At 42.3% G+C, this 17821-nt stretch overlaps 1 protein-coding gene across 1 annotated transcript in view; it reads right to left on the bottom strand.

The window, feature by feature from the left end:
- Window positions 1–9119, bottom strand: part of LOC130916749 (CD82 antigen-like) — a 70106-nt gene extending 60987 nt beyond the window's left edge. The window contains exon 1 of the mRNA XM_057837703.1: window positions 8941–9119. The gene's annotated coding sequence lies outside the window, so the exon portion shown is untranslated. The remainder of the gene's footprint in view (window positions 1–8940) is intronic.
- Window positions 9120–17821: the final 8702 nt, after the last annotated feature.

Below are 17821 nucleotides of genomic sequence, written 5' to 3'. Positions count from 1 at the left end.
CAACAAAAGAACAATTGGCTAACTTGCATAGCAAAAAAATCTACTCGCTTAAATGGTATCAAATGTTTTTTTTTTCAATGCTCTTAACAAATTGTTCAAACACATATTCCCACAAAAAAAAACGCTAAATATAAATTTAAACTTAATAACAAATGCATAAACAAACCTATTAGCTCAAACAAAAACATGACTTATGTTGGTCTTAACAGTGAGCAGCTGGATTCAGCCATGTCAGACGAGTTATGGTATGTTCAATGATGCCTTTAGAAGGCTGTGTATACATCCATATCAATAAAACTAAATGCAACACTTTCAAAACAAACCATTACAACATCACTCTAATTAAATGAATCCTCGGAGCAGCAAAATTTGATCCGAAGCTTTTTTCCCCCGAATCGAATTACTGGAGTTACTTGATTAATCGTTGCAGCACTACATTGTAGGTGTTTTCTAATAATAGATGACGGTAGTACAATCATCTGTAACTTTACTTGTGGGAATATAGTTCATTCAAATAGTTTCCAAAGGAAGTAGTCACAGTGTTGTTAATAACGCTGTTAGAATATAACGGCGTTATATTTTTCAGAAGAGAGTAATTACTTTTCTCATCTTGGCAACGCCGTTACTTATCGTTGCTGAAGATATAAAGGCGTACATTACTATGCGTTACTACTTTGGTTGCATGACGTGAGAAAAGTCTGAGAGACATGGACTCAAAGAGACGAGAGAGGAGGAGGAAAGGGAGTTGTGAAGTCGTTGCAAACACGATGCTAGGTGGCTCCACTAATGCCTGAGTGTAGCCGATAGCCTACAAAGTACGCCCACATGATGCTACGGTAGATATCACATGTAATTAGAACTAGATGAGAAATGACAGACACGCTGGCGTTAGCACATGTATAGAGAACTAGATCCGAAATGGTAGACTTGAAACTTCCCAGGAAGGCTCGTTTGTAGAGAACCTTACTAGTGAATAAGCCTGTCGCAATATGCAATAATTCCATTTATCGCGCGATATATAAAAATGAAGGCGGTAATTTTTCCGCTGCGATTTATCGCCTCGCGTGCATGTGTGTGCGCACGTGCGGCAGACGTGCTGGTAAAAGTTCGTTACCAACTGCGCAAAATGCATCTTTGTTCCAGGTCCGGCAAAAACTAGCGCCAGAGCCAATCGTTCCCATTATATCCTATTGTTCAACGTATACCGGCCGCGTCAGTGCTCCGGAGTGACTGTGGACCATCTATGGCGCGCCAGTGTTGTTGACGTGTGGGCGCTCCCGTCAGGAGTGACATTTCACGCGGGGCGGCTATTTTTTGGCACAACGCTGGATATTTAAAACGAAGTCCGCCAAAACATTGTTACCGACTTGGCTGCTACGAATAACCTCACTTTGACAACGAACAGCTGAATGAAATTAAGAGCGCTGTGCTTCAGACTCGTCCTGTTTATGAAAGCCGTCATATGCTGTTGTAGTAATGAGCAGACGTGACTCCAGCGGCGCTTGCTAACTTTTTTAATGCGCGGTTGCGTGCACACACTAGATATCATGAAATGGCAAACTAGATGTGCTACGGCCCATGCCATTGGCTACGTGAGCCCAGAGTGATTATGGGACATGTAGTCCATATACTACATCGATGAATTCTAAACTGTCATTTGTCACATGAGGTTAAGAAGGCCAAATCAACCAGTGACTATAGATAATGTTGCAAATATTGTTAATTCAGTACATGACACAGATGGATTCGGACCATAAATAGGATGTCTTGCTCATGTAGTAAACCTGGCTGCTAAGAGAGCAGTAGCAATCAACGGTGTGCCCTGCCTCACTTTACAAACAGTAAAGATTGTTCTCAGCACTTTTATACAATTTTTTTTCATATCAGTAAGACGTAAGCACGTAAATATTATGCACTAAAATGCATGTTTATATGATGGCAATTTAATTTTTGCTCGTTAGCAAAAAAAAAAAAAAAAAAAAAAAAAACAATTGTTATTTTTTTTTACAGAGCATTAAATGTACCGAACCATGACTTAACTGTATCGTTGCATCCCTATGGAACACCATTGCAGAAGCTATGACGGGAAATGTTTTCATTTTCCTAAATGCTTAAGTTATTAAGTGCAAATTTTTTTTTTTTTTTAAACACATTTGATTTATTCTGTGTTTCTGTGCGGTATCAATATTGTTGCTTTTTACTTAAGAGGCAGGGTCTATTGTTTTTAGTTGTGATTTCTTAAAAAGTATATTTGAATTTAAGAGTAAATATTTATCGTGTTTAAATGGGTGTACTTGATCTATTAATATATACTGTATTCGCACTGTGTTATTGTAAATTGGCTTAAAAAAATTGGGGGGGGCGCAATAATATCGCATATCGCAATAATTAGAATAATTATCGCAAACTAAAATTTGTTATCGCGACAGGCCTACTAGTGAACGTAAGTAACTTTTTATCTAAAATACTTCTAAATTGGCAAAATCTTGACTTGAATCTATCTTTAAATGATGAAAGTTTTGAAACTTTCTCATGTTGAAAGGAGACAAAAGGGAACTAATGCAATAACGGGAGCAATTCACTGAAAAAAAAAAAAACATGAAAGGTAACACCAGTTACTTTGCCAAGTAACTAATTACTCTTACATTCAGTTACCTGAGTTACTAACTCAATTACTTTTTGGGAGAAGTAATTTTTAACTAATTAATTACTTTAAAGTAAGATTAACAACACTAGTCAAAGTAAGAGAAATGCATTGATTCAATATAATCAAATCAAGTGGTTGCTCAGAAAAACTTGCAAAATGTTTCAAAATTGCCATGATAAATCCATCTACATTCAAACAAATGACAACTGACAACCACAATCTAAAGCAAATTGCTTTGTTCTGTCTTGTTCGTTGGGAGAAAACTGTAAGGAGCAGCTTGAACAACATTGAATCCACACACAGCTTCAGGGCAATTCCAACAAACAGGGGGAACAGGTTATGTACCCGTGCTTTGCCACAGTCAAGGCTCTTGTTTTAAGTAGGGTTGGGAATCTCTGCCATGAAGAAGATTCGATATGTATCTAGAGACACAGGTTACGATTCGATTAAAAAACGATACATTTTTAAGGCTGAACGATTCGATACGATTGGATACAGTTTAAGAACAATACGGTTCGATACAGAGTGAAAACGATACGATAGTAAACATTTGTTCTGTGTGTTCGTACAGTATTTTAAACATATAAAAAAGACCACATTTCTAATAGCAAAATTAAACAACAAAATTTCATACCAATGTTATGTTTTATTTTTTATGGGAAAAAAAATAAGGCTTACTATATGACTGTCATTTTGTTGGATGGGATTGATAATAAAATAAAACTCCAGCGACAGACAACAATAAAGTGCAGTAATTCAATTACTGTATTTCCTGGTGTTTTGAACACAAGAGGTAAGAAATTTAAGTGCAAACTTTCAACGTAAACATCTTACAAACAAAAAATATTAATTATATGCAGCAGCTCTAGAAAAAAATAATTAAACCTGCTAGTGTTATCATAAATTAACAATAAATTATGCTTTACCACTGGTGTAATTGGGGGAATAAAAACATGGCATTTTATACAGACAGGTCAATAATCATTACTCTAACCTTATACAAGGTTAGAGTACAAGGCAAAGTTATTCACTTATGCCTGTGCTTCCACATTTTTTATTCCTCATCACTGTCCATATCTTTTTTGAAGGGCAGATTTTTCTTGAGGAAGATCAACTAATCCACATGTTCATGTTTAAGTAGACTGCGTTTCGTGGAAATAAAATCTCCAGAGGGTCGCGCTGCCCTTTCCACCATTATAGTGAGTTATTTTTCAGGGTTAAAAACTCACGATCTCTGTACCGCTCCACAGTTCACACTACCTCTGTCCCATGCGAAAAGATCTGGCTCCCTTCATCACTTCAAAGTCCGACTTTTGTTTTCCTTGGTGCATTGAAAATCAATCGCTGCACGTCGCTAGGGTCAGTATTTAAACTGTCCATTGTTTTAGCATGTTGCTTCGTTGCCACTACTAGTTTCATTTTGGGATGTGAAGAAAACGCTACGGAGCGTGCATTACAGTGGTTTTGTTATGACACGCCCGTGACGATCGGGTAATGACGGCGACTAGTAGCGGTTCTGCCGAAATGCATGGGAAGTTGAGGCAACCACAACTGTGAGTGGTGCTTGTCCATATTATATGCCTGCGGTCTCAATCTAAGTGTGCTGTGTGGTGAATGACACAAGTGCAGCATGTGAAGTAAAAGCTTAATTGTTATCATATTAAGCAATGCATTGAACTAGGCATTAGAAGCCGATTCTTGTGCTCGCGATAGCCGAATTCTATCTCTACTATCATTATACTATCAACTAGCATTGAATATTTAATGGCTATTTACTGTCGAATGGTAAGTTTACTATCGATACAGCTGTATCTCTCACCTGTAAAACCGAATATCCGGTCGTACCGGTTTATCGTTCTCAAGCTTAATTTTAAGCAGTACAGTAGTTAGAAGACTTTAAAACAAGGAATCACATTAAACTCGTGTAGACTTTCTTCAGAGAAGCAGCTACATAGATGCCTCTAAAACGTAACCAGCAACAGCTGTGAACTCTTGCACAGCATAATCCATACAACATCTCTGTTTGCAGGATATGGAAAGGTAATTAAGGTCACACTGGGGGGAAGGAAACCCTGATTTATAACCTCAGATGTTGGGGGAGAAAGATGATGTGCCGAAGAGGGTGCATGTGAAGCCCGGGAGGCTGTGGGGGAAAATTTGGGGCTTAACTGTGATGCCATAATTCTAAATGCTGACCCACATTTTCATCTGTACCCAGCTGGTCCTCATAACCACTCAACACTCAGCCATTAAACGGGCACAAATCAAATAATAGAACTAAAAGCTCTGCGGCTCTGATTACTTTTTAAGGTATTGTACTATATCTGTAGGACATGTTTTGCCAAATGTATATTAATATTTAAACACATCACTCAAGATTGATTATTGTCGTGAAGAAAAAGTCCAGGTATGTTTAAAAAATATCCAAGGAGACAACACAGCAAGGCATTGTGCCTATAAGTATTTTGTACTACCTGAAGTCTCTGTGTTGAATGTATTTTATAGTGTTTGAGTTTATAGGAGATGTGATCGAACCCGCTTCATAATTCTCTGGTAATATAACCCTTCACAGGGCACTCATTTACTTCAATTTGCTGCCATGGAAGGCACTAGACATCCATTTGACTGGGAGAGGCTGGCGGCAAATGATCGTTGTCAGTCCTCCCAGTCAAACGTTCTGTCAGGGGCACTGAAACATGATCATCAAATACCAGCAAACATAGTTTAAATAAATTGGTTGTCCATCTTTGTAAATGGCAGCAATGAGATAAATACTTTGAAGTATTAAAAATAAATAAACTTCAGAGTGTTATTGGCAACCATAACTGTGTGTTAATTTACTGTAATTTTTTGCACTATAAGGCGCATCCTGACTATAAGCCGTCACCCACCAAATTTGACACGAAAATGGCATTTTTTCAATGAGAAGATAGACTGGACTAAAAGGCACAGCTGTCCTGATTGTATTATGGGATATTTACACCAAAAGACATTAACTGGTAACACTTTATTTGAGAGCGGCATCATAAGACCAAATGACCCACTATGAAGCTTTGAACCAACTGGCTGCAAAGCTTCATTGCTTCAAGAAGCTTCATTTGGCCATCATTGTTCTCTTGGGGGAGATAGTCAACCTCTGCTGCCACCTGCTGTCATCACCGTGAACATCCAACATGCCTCCTAGCATGCATTACAGTGCTACAGATGTAAATAACAATCAAAATTCATGTTCTGTGCTAAGTATTACTTCAGTTACTGTTTGTTTCATTAATTGCTAGTTAAGGAATTTGGTAACACTTTATTTGACAGTGGTGCCATAAAACTGTCATAAGACCACCATAATTATGATATGAGCATGAATGAATGACTGAATGAATGATCTCCCTTATTAATGGATGTAAAGGATCCGAGCTGGACATAAATGAGGATATTGATATAATTTGCAGAATGACACTTAACGGCATCTATCACAGGGTTCCCCTACATAGCCAATATTGTGGCGCCCCGCCACACCAAAATAAAAGCCACCACGCTTAGCAAATGAGATGTTTTTCGTTGTTGTTTTTTTAAGGCTGTTTCACACTAGCGGCAACCTATTCATTGTGTATTGTAATGTCTGTAACTACGTGCGTAGGAGGGAAGCGAGTAGGAAGAATGGGAGAACGGGCGAGACCGCGAGACATAGCGGTTGCATGTCGCGGCAGCCCGCTGTTATTTTGTTATTGTTTTTCTTTATTATTGTTGCAACAATTAAGTGGGAAGCAAATACCGACTCCTCTCCTTGCGGCAACATTACAGTAGTTTGGATCCCCGCTACCATCAACAATAATCCAATAGCAGAGGGGCAGGTGTACTTATATCTGTGCTATCAGGCTGTTTCGGCTGACGAATATACGCAATCGCGGTTGACGAAACTTTGATAAATGTGCTTTTTTTCCCCAAGTTTTGCGAGCTCTGGGACTCTCGAAAAATGACTCTTATACCTCTCCTTGCTAAGTCAACCGTACCTCGATGTGCGTTTGTGCTGAAATGTAGTTTACAAACAACAACAAAACTGGTAAAAAACGAAACCGGTAAAACTCTTTACACGGGTATTAGAATTTCCCCCTACTCCTTGAAATGGGTCCATTAACAGACGTTTTATCAGTTTGTTTCTTTGGTCAGATATGGCTCTTTCAACATTTTGGGTTGCAGACCCCTGGATTACGAGATGTAAGTCGTGCTACGAAAAAAAAAGTCGTATTATCACATAGAGTAACGTAGCTGTATTCAACTACGCATTTTACATAAATGCACCGTAGCAGAAAGCCAGGACATTAGCCTGGCTAATGAAATATTACAAATATATTTTTGTTATGGTCCTTCTTGTGGAAAAAAAAAACATGGAAAAAAAAATTCTCATTTGTCATACAATGCAATTTCGCCGTGGCACGACATGGTGAGGCTGTCCGACTCCGATGCAGCCCACCGCCACAGCTTCAAAAAAATCCTCGGGGAAACCCTGTGCCATTAGCATTCATTTTTGGCCATGATAATGTCACATCATAATTATGACTGTCTTATGGCAGTCTTATGACAGCGCTGTCAAATAAAGTTTTACCCATTAACTAAGCCTGTAGCAATATGCAGTAAGTGAATTTATCGCACGGTAAATAAAAATGAGGTCGGTTATTTTCCCGGCTGCGATTTATCGCCTCGTGCGGACATACCTTTGTACGTGTGGTGTACACGTGCGTGTACTGCGTGAACTCTAAACACGTGCGTGTTGATTGCATATGACTCTCCAGTTCCTTTGACAGATGTTAATTGATCAACACACCATAGAATTAAAGTTCAGAATATATGAAACATTGTGAAACGTTAGCATTGCTACATTGAGGCTAATGGAAAAAGGACAATGTACTCCAAAATGCAAACTTGCGGTTAAAAAGTGACACTTCAAACATGAAAACTCTCTGATTTACAGCATTTCCAAACAATGTGGGAAAAAAATATTACTGAGCCAAGTGCACTGTTTTTACTGAGAGTAAAGCTTACAGTTAGCGGCTTCGCAAAACGTACTTACGGTGAACAATTCAAAATAAAGGTTTCTGTAGTTAAATCTCACATACTTCAGATTTGACACCAAGAATAGCTTTAAAATTACACCCATTGTGAAAAATCTAATTGGCAATGAATAATTTGGCTTCAAATTTGACAACAGGTTCACGTTGCAAGACAAGATAACTGTCATTTTGAATCAAATCAACACTTTTGGTGGGCTCGAATTGGCAGAAAACAAAAATGGATTTCTCACCACTTTCATGTTATACACTTAGCTCGCTTTCAAATGACACGTTAGCATTGTTTTTTTTTTTTAATAACTTTTTAAAAATTACTTTTAATATAGTTTGTGTTTTATTTAAGAATAATTCTATGGAATAAATTGTCACTACATTACTGGTTCAATTGGATTTTAAAAATTTTACAATATAATCGCATATTGGCAATAATTTATGAGACAATATACCCACCACTAAATTTCGTTTTTGCGACAGGCCTACAATTAACCCAATTAAATCAACTAATAACCCGCCCTGGACTATAAGCCGCGCAACTCAAAATGAGGGGGAAAAAATAGCGGTTTATAGTCAGAAAATTTTCCATTCCATTTGTATTCATTTTGTTTCTGTTTATATTTCTATTTATTCATAAAAGTAAAATAATATTAAAAACTTACAATAATGAATGATATAATTATAATATAGATTGAGCATCCACATATGTGGAAATCACATTTTGGTCATGTAGACCACAATTGTATAACAAATGTTAATATTGTGGCATACATGACCCAGAATGTGGATTTCCACGTACAGTATGTAGGCGCCAGGTCGTTATGAGGTCAAGTAAAGTTTTGTTTCTCTTTGTTTCTTCCAAAAATAGTCACTTCAACAATTTGTATTTTGGCACACACAGTAACACAGACTCCCAAATAAGTAAATACGTAAATAAATATATCTGAAATTGAGAAAAGAATTCCTTTCACGGCGACCAAATGATAAAGGCAGCACTGACAGAAGCCACTGGAATTTATTAATTTAGACTACACGCGCCACATCACCATTTTTGAAGAAGACGCCATTAAAAGAAAGAAGCAACGAATGTTTTGCTTAGGTTCTATCAGGCGCTGATAGATGAGTTACCGTGTATCCATCGCGCTTGTGGTATATAATCACGTGTTGGGGGGAAAAAGAAACCAGTTTCCGTGTTGAAAACCCACACCAAACTGGAGAAGAGACTTTACAACTTACCGATATAGAAGAAGTGCAGCAAAAAGTTGCAGAAGAGTGTGTAGCTGAGCGCTATTACGTGCGGCTTCTATCTGCTCAGAGCGGACTGTTGGCTGGACTGTATGACCTCCACCACGACGGACGCCGACAACAATTTAGCAGCAGTCGGGAGGCTCAAGATGGGTAGACAGCAGGGGAATCTCCTCCGGTCCCCGCCATGTGGCAGATATGGGAATTAGCAAATCGAGCGATCCTTCTTTAACCCCTAAATCCCCACAACGCCACCTTGTAACAACTTCTCCGAGGAAACAAAGTCCTGTGCTATAGAGAACAGCAATCCCAAGATCAAAGATTTTGACATGTATTTTACAAATGAAATGCCTCAATGAAACATTTTTTTCTTATGAACGGTTTTCAAAAGCTTTATTGGTGGATTTTCTCAAGTTAAAGCGCCACACAGAAAATAATAAATTTAATTGTGTAAACAAAGATGTGTGTATTATTCTTATTATTTAATTACAGGTGTTTTAGCTCATTTCAATTCATTTTATTTAAGTGGGCTATTATTTATTTTATTATATGTTTATATTTTACAAATGTGATTTAGTATTCATTTATATTGTATAGTTTATGTTGTATAACTTTAGTTCCTATGTGAATATTAGTTTCTACTTGTTTTGTTGTGGTAGGAGGGTTTTGTATTGAACCCGGGGGGGAGGGGGTGGGGGGGGGTGTTGGTTATTATTATAGCAGAGAAGACAGCAGTAAATCAACAAAGACAAGTCAACTGTGCCCCGATCTACCACTCAAGAGATCTGATGGACTCAAAAAGAAGGTTACAATTGCATATTAGTTTAAAAATCGACCGGATTCACCATATTCTTACACGAGCGACTTCTGGCCTGATCCTAGCTACCGGTAGTAGTACTGACGCAGGAGGGCTGCGTCTTCATCCATCCATCCATCCATTATCTTCCGCTTATTCCGGGGTCGGGTCGCGGGAGCAGCAGCTTTAGCAGGGAAGCCCAGACTTCCCTCTCCCCAGCCACTTCAGCCAGCTCCTCCGGCGGGATTCCAAGGCGTTCCCAGGCCAGCCGAGCGACATAGTCTCTCCAGCGTGTCCTGGGTCGACCCCGGGGCCTCCCGCCGGTGGGACATGCCCGGAACACCTCTCCAGGGAGGCGTCCAGGAGGCATTCGAACCAGATGCCCGAGCCACCTCAACTGGCTCCTCTCAATGCGGAGGAGTAGCGGCTCGACACCAAGCCCCTCCCGGATGACCGAGCATCTCACCCTATCTCTAAGGGAGAGCCCGGACACCCTGCGGAGGAAACTCATTTCGGCCGCTTGTATCCGGGATCTTGTTCTTTCGGTCACGACCCACAGCTCGTGACCATAGGTGAGGGTAGGAACGTAGATCGACCGGTAAATCGAGAGCTTCGCCTTTTGGCTCAGCTCCTTCTTCACCACAACGGACCGGTGCAGAGTCCGCATCACTGCAGACGCTGCACCGATCCGCCTGTCAATCTCCCGCTCCCTCCTACCCTCACTCGTGAACAAGACCACAAGATACTTGAACTCCTCCACTTGGGGCAGGATCTCCTCCCCGACCCGGAGAGGGCATGCCACCCTTTTCCGGCTGAGGACCATGGTCTCGGATTTGGAGGTGCTGATCTTCATCCCAACCGCTTCACACTCGGCTGCGAACCGCCCCAATGAGAGTTGGAGGTCACGGCTTGATGAAGCCAACAGCACCACATCGTCTGCAAAAAGCAGAGATGAAATGCTGAGGCCACCAAACCGGACACCCTCAACGCTTCGGCTGCGCCTAGAAATTCTGTCCATAAAAATTATGAACAGAATTGGTGACAAAGGGCAGCCTTGGCGGAGTCCAATCCTCACTGGGAATGAATTCGACTTACTGCCGGCAATGCGGACCAGACTCTGACACCGGTCGTACAAGGACCGAACAGTCCTTACCAAGGGGCTCGGTACCCCGTACTCCCGGAGCACCCTCCACAGGACTCCCCGAGGCACACGGTCGAACGCCTTCTCCAAATCCACAAAACACATGTAGACTGGTTGGGCGAACTCCCATGCACCCTCAAGGACCCTGCCGAGGGTGTAGAGCTGGTCCACTGTTCCACGACCGGGACGAAAACCACACTGCTCCTCCTGAATCCGAGATTCGACTTCCCGACGGTCCCTCCTCTCCAGCACCCCTGAATAGACTTTACCGGGGATGCTGAGGAATGTGATCCCTCTATAATTGGAACACACCCTCCGGTCCCCCTTTTTGAAAAGAGGTACCACCACCCCTGTCTGCCAATCCAGAGGCACTGTCCCCGATGTCCACGCGATGTTGTAGAGGCGTGTCAGCCATGACAGCCCTACAACATTCAGAGCCTTTAGGAACTCCGGGCGGATCTCATCTACCCCCGGCGCCTTGCCACCGAGGAGCTTACCAACCACCTCAGTGACTTCAACCCCAGACCCTGCTTCCTCAAAGGAAGGCGTGTTGGTGGAATTGAGGAGGGCTTCGAAGTATTCTCCCCACCGACTCACGACGTCCCGAGTCGAGGTCAGCAGTACACCATCTTCACTATACACAGTGTTAATGGTGCACTGCTTTCCTCTCCTCAGATGGTGGACCAGAATTTCCTCGAAGCCGTCCGGAAGTCGTTTTCCATGGCCTCGCCGAACTCCTCCCATGTCCGAGTTTTTGCCTCAGCGACCGCCGAAGCCGCAGTCCGCTTGGCCAGCCGGTACCTGTCAGCTGCCTCTTGAGTCCCACAGGCCAAAAAGGCCCGATAGGCCTCCTTCTTCATCTTGACGGCATCCCTTACCACTGGTGCCACGACAGGCACCAACCACCTTACGGCCACAGCTCCGATCGGCCACCTCAACAATGGAGGTGCGGAACATGGCCCACTCAGACTCAATGTCCCCCACCTCCCCCGGGACAAGGGAGAAGTTCTGCCGGAGGTGGGTGTTGAAACTCTTTCTGACAGGGGATTCCGCCAGACGTTCCCAGCAGACCCTCACAATGCGTTTGGGCCTGCAGGGTCTGGCCAGCAACTTCCCCCGCCATCGGAGCCAACATACCACCAGGTGGTGATCAGTTGACAGCTCCGCCCCTCTTTTCACCCGAGTGTCCAAAACATGTGGCCGCAAGTCCGATGACACGATTACAAAGAGCTGCGGCCTAGGGTGTCCTGGTGCCAAGTGCACATATGGACACCCCTATGTTTGAACATGGTGTTCGTTATGGACAAACCGTGACGAGCACAGAAGTCCAATAACAGAACACCACTCGGGTTCTGATCGGGGGGGCCGTTCCTCCCAATCACGCCCCTCCAGGTCTCACTGTCATTGCCCACGTGAGCGTTGAAGTCCCCCAGTAGAACGAGGGAGTCCCCAGAGGGGGCGCTCTCCAGCACACCCTCCAAGGACTCCAAAAAGGGTGGGTATTCTGAGCTGCTGTTCGGTGCATAAGCGCAAACAACAGTCAAAACCCGTCCCCCCACCCGAAGGCGGAGGGAGGCTACCCTCTCGTCCACCGGGGTAAACCCCAACGTACAGGCACCAAGCCAGGGGGCAATAAGTATGCCCACACCTGCTCGGCGCCTCTCACCGTGGGCAACTCCAGAGTGGAAGAGAGTCCAACCCCTCTCGAGAGGATTGGTACCAGAACCCAAGCTGTGTGTGGAGGAGAGTCCGACTATATCTAGTCGGAATTTCTCTGCCTCACCCACCAGCTCAGGCTCCTTCCCTGCCAGAGAGGTGACATTCCATGTCCCAAGAGTTAGCTTCTGCAGCTGGGGGTTGGACCGCCAAGGCCCCCGCCTTTGGCTGCCGCCCAACGCTCTGCGCACCCGACCCCTTTGGCCCCTCCCACAGGTGGTGAGCCCATGGGAAGGGGAACCCATGTTGCCTTTTCGGGCTGTGCCCGGCCGGGCCCCATGGGGACAGGCCCGGCCACCAGACGCTAGCCTTCAAGCCCCACCTCCAGGCCTGGCTCCAGAGGGGGGCCCCGGTAACCCGCGTCCGGGCAAGGGAAACTGGAGTTCATGTATTTTTTTCATCATAAGGAGTCATTTTGAGCCACGCTTAGTCTGCCCCCTCACCTAGGACCTGTTTGCCATGGGTGACCCTGCCAGGGGCTTAAAGCCCCAGACAACCAAGCTCCTAGGATCATTGGGACACGCAAACCCCTCCACCACGATAAGGTGATGACTCACGGAGGAGAGGGCCGCGTCTCGCGTCAAATAATAAATCTGCCGTTCTTTTCGCATGCGTCGCGTTGAGCTGCTTCTGGGATGCAACTAACACGCGACCGCACTGTGACTCGTGTGCATTGGCTGATTGACTCTAACGCCCGCGTTTCACTGCGTTCTCATGGCGGCCACGTTGTGGTAGTAGAGAAGACGGAGTAAATATAATCTAGACAAAGAAACTAACCCGATCAACTCACAACCTCAAAAAGTAAGGGTTATATTACATCAGAAACTCGTCCGGTACGCTATTACGTACCTTAATATATATATGTATATATATATATATATATATATATATTTAGTCAACCACTAATTGTGCAAGTTCTCTCACTTGAAAATATTAGAGAGGCCTGTATTGTCAACATTGGTAAACCTCAACCATGAGAGACAGAATGTGGGAAAAAAAAACAGAAAATCACATTGTTTGATTTTTAAAGAATTTATTTGCAAATCATGGTGGAAAATAAGTATTTGGTCAATACCAAACGTTCATCTCAATACTTTGTTATGTACCCTTTGTTGGCAATAACAGAGGCCAAACGTTTTCTGTAACTCTTCACAAGCTTTTCACACACTGTTGCTGGTATTTTGGCCAATTCCTCCATGCAGATCTCCTCTAGAGCAGTGATGTTTTGGGGCTGTCGTTGGGCAACACGGATTTTCAACTTCCTCCTCACCCCGTGGCGTCAAAATGATAACAAGAATGGTGAGCAAAAATCCCAGAACCACACGGGGGGACCTAGTGAATGACCTACAGAGAGCTGGGACCACAGTAACAAAGGCTACTATTAGTAACACAATGCGCCTCCAGGGACTCAAATCCTGCACTGCCAGACGTGTCCCCTTGCTGAAGAAAGTACACGTCCAGGCCTGTCTGCGGTTTGCTAGAGAGCATTTGGATGATCCAGAAGAGGACTGTTAGAATGTGTTAAGATCAGATGAAACCAAAATAGAACTTTTTGGTAGAAACACAGGGTCTCGTGTTAGAAGAAAAAAGGGATACTGAATTGCACCATACCCACTGTGAAGCATGGGGGCGGAAACATCATGCTTCTGGGCTGTTATTCTGCATAGGGACCAGGATGACTGATCTGTGTAAAGGAAAGAATGAATGGGGCCATGTATCGAGAGATTTTGAGTGAAAAATCTCCTTCCATCAGCAAGGGCATTAAAGATGAGACGTGGCTGGGTCTTTCAGCATGACAATGATCCCAAACACACAGCCAGAGCAACAAAGGAGTGGCTTCATAAGAAGCATTTCAAGGTCCTGGAGTGGCCTAGCCAGTCTCCAGATCTCATCCCCATAGAAAATCTGTGGAGGAAGTTGAAAGTCTGTGTTGCCCAATGACAACCCCAAAACATCACTGCTCTAGAGGAGATCTGCATGGAGGAATGGGTCAAAATACCAGCAACAGTTTGTGAAAAGCTTGTGAAGAGTTACAGAAAATGTTTGGGCTCTGTTATTGCCAAGAAAGGGTACATAACAAAGTATTGAGATGAACTTTTGGGATTGACCAAATACTTATTTTCCACCATGATTTGCAAATAAATTCTTTAAAAATCAAACATAGTGATTTTCTGTTTTTTTTTTTTTCCCCCACATTCTGTCTCTGATGGATGAGGTTTACCCATGTTGACAATTACAGGCCTCTCTAATATTTTAAAGTGGGAGAACTTGCACAATTGGTTGGTTGATTTTTTTTTTTTTTTTTTAATTTTATGAGTGAAACATGGTGATGGGTGTTTTTCCCGCCATATATATACAGTATATATACATATATATATATATATATATATATATATATATATATATATATATATATATATATATATATATATATATGTATTTTAAGCCAAAAGAACTGTTGTGTTTGATAGAACAATATATATGTATGTATATATATGTACATGTGTATATGTGTATGTATATATATCAAGAATCAACAACAAGTGGGACACAATCGTGAAGTGGAACAACATTTATTGGATAATTTAAACTTTTTTAACAAATAAAAAACTGAAAAGTGGGGCGTGCAATATTATTCGGCCCCTTTACTTTTAGTGCAGCAAACTCACTCCAGAAGTTCAGTGAGGATCTCTGAATGATCCAATGTTGTCCTAAATGACCGATGATGATAAATAGAATCCAAATGTGTGTAATCAAGTCTCCGTATAAATGCACCTGCTCTGTGATAGTCTCAGGGTTCTGTTTAAAGTGCAGAGAGCATTATGAAAACCAAGGAACACACCAGGCAGGTCCGAGATACTGTTGTGGAGAAGTTTAAAGCCGGATTTGGATACAAAAAGATTTCCCAAGCTTTAAACATCTCAAGGAGCACTGTGCAAGCCATTATATTGAAATGGAAGGAGCATCAGACCACTGCAAATCTACCAAGACCCGGCCGTCTTTCCAAACTTTCTTCTCAAACAAGGAGAAAACTGATCAGAGATGCAGCCAAGAGGCCCATGATCACTCTGGATGAACTGCAGAGATCTACAGCTGAGGTGGGAGAGTCTGTCCATAGGACAACAATCAGTCGTACACTGCACAAATCTGGCCTTTATGGAAGAGTGGCAAGAAGAAAGCCATTTCTCAAAGATATCCATAAAAAGTCTCGTTTAAAGTTTGCCACAAGCCACCTGGGAGACACACCAAACATGTGGAAGAAGGTGCTCTGGTCAGATGAAACCAAAATTGAACTTTTTGGCCACAATGCAAAACGATATGTTTGGCGTAAAAGCAACACAGCTCATCACCCTGAACACACCATCTCCACTGTCAAACATGGTGGTGGCAGCATCATGGTTTGGGCCTGCTTTTCTTCAGCAGGGACAGGGAAGATGGTTAAAATTGACGGGAAGATGGATGCAGCCAAATACAGGAACATTCTGGAAGAAAACCTGTTGGTATCTGCACAAGACCTGAGACTGGGACGGAGATTTATCTTCCAACAGGACAATGATCCAAAACATAAAGCCAAATCTACAATGAACTGGTTCAAAAATAAACGTATCCAGGTGTTAGAATGGCCAAGTCAAAGTCCAGACCTAAATCCAATCGAGAATCTGTGGAAAGAGCTGAAGACTGCTGTTCACAAACACTCTCCATCCAACCCCACTGAGCTCGAGCTGTTTTGCAAGGAAGAATGGGCAAGAATGTCAGTCTCTTGATGTGCAGAACTGATAGAAACATACCCCAAGCGACTTGCAGCTGTAATTGGAGCAAAAGGTGGCGCTACAAAGTATTAACGCAAGGGGGCCGAATAATAATGCACGCCCCACTTTTCAGTTTTTTATTTGTTAAAAAAAATTAAATTATCCAATAAATGTTGTTCCACTTCACGATTGTGTCCCACTTGTTGTTGATTCTTGACAAAAAAATTAAATTTCATATCTTTATGTTTGAAGCCTGAAATGTGGCGAAAGGTTGCAAGATTCAAGGGGGCCGAATACTTTTGCAAGGCACTGTAGTATCTGTTTCGATAATACTGTCCCTTTAGCCTCTTGTCTTAGATTGATGCCAAAATGTACACCATTACGTATGCTTCACACAATCTCAGTGTATGTGCGAGATTTCAGCCACCAGCAGAGAACCAGTGGTTTTACAGATGAAGAGAGAGAATAAGCCAGCACAAAAAATGTTGATGAAGCACCTCGAAAAACAAAATCATAGGTCGCTTTATATATTGAGAACAAGTTAGGCTGGTAATTAACGTGATTTGTAGCAGACCTACCTGGAACTAAAGATAGAATTTATCCTATCAGCAGAATAGTGTTTCTTTCCTGTTACTGATACTTATATTTAAGAATTACATTCCAATAGTATAACTATTAATATTGTACCTTATCAAATCTTTACAGACTTATCTTTACAGACTTTTCTGTCAATTCCATGATGTTGCATGATAACTGTCCTACGTCAGCTGCACGCACCATTTAATATTGACTGACCTGTCCACTCAGAGGCGGGTGGTAGTAGTCGTACTGGTGAGGTCAGGGTCAGTCTGAACGGAACAATGGTGCTCCCTCACACCACATACAGTCGCTGATGGATAGAACGTGAGCTACGATGGCATTCTAAATGGTGTGATTCTGTAGCTTCCAATGTCACAAAGTTGAGATCACAGACCTAGAGTAAATGCCTCATTGTTTCGAGCGTAATCACACAAGTTAGGCAAGAAACAAAGCAAATAACAGTTTCTCAGCCATGGTTTGGGCTTCACACTAGTTGTATTACTATCACATATAAGTGATGCTTTGAGTTTCAATAAACAAAAAAAAAACAAAAATCAAATAAAAACATTGAAATATGAATGGCAATAAGATCCTCAGAAATAAATGCCAGATTTCTTAAACCAGTGTTAAGGGCGGCGTGGCTCAGTGGTAAAGTACTTGTTTATGGCGTAATATTTGTGCCATAAAAGATGAGTACATAGCGATACTTCAAAATGTATTGACAGGACAAGGGCGTGGGGCCGATAAATAGGGGGCCGGCATTGTTGCCGAGGCCATCAAAGCTGACTGAGTGGAATCAAAAACAAAGAGCTTTTTTCGTTGAAAATTCTTGTGAATAAATGCTTAAAGACCAAATGTGAAGTAAGGTTGGCCAACAATGTTTTTGAATAA

Source organism: Corythoichthys intestinalis, chromosome 1 (genome assembly GCF_030265065.1).
Source record: "Corythoichthys intestinalis isolate RoL2023-P3 chromosome 1, ASM3026506v1, whole genome shotgun sequence".
NCBI lineage: Eukaryota > Metazoa > Chordata > Actinopteri > Syngnathiformes > Syngnathidae > Corythoichthys > Corythoichthys intestinalis.
The sequence above is the reverse complement of the archived record's forward strand: the minus strand, read 5'-3'. Positions and strand labels throughout refer to the sequence as shown.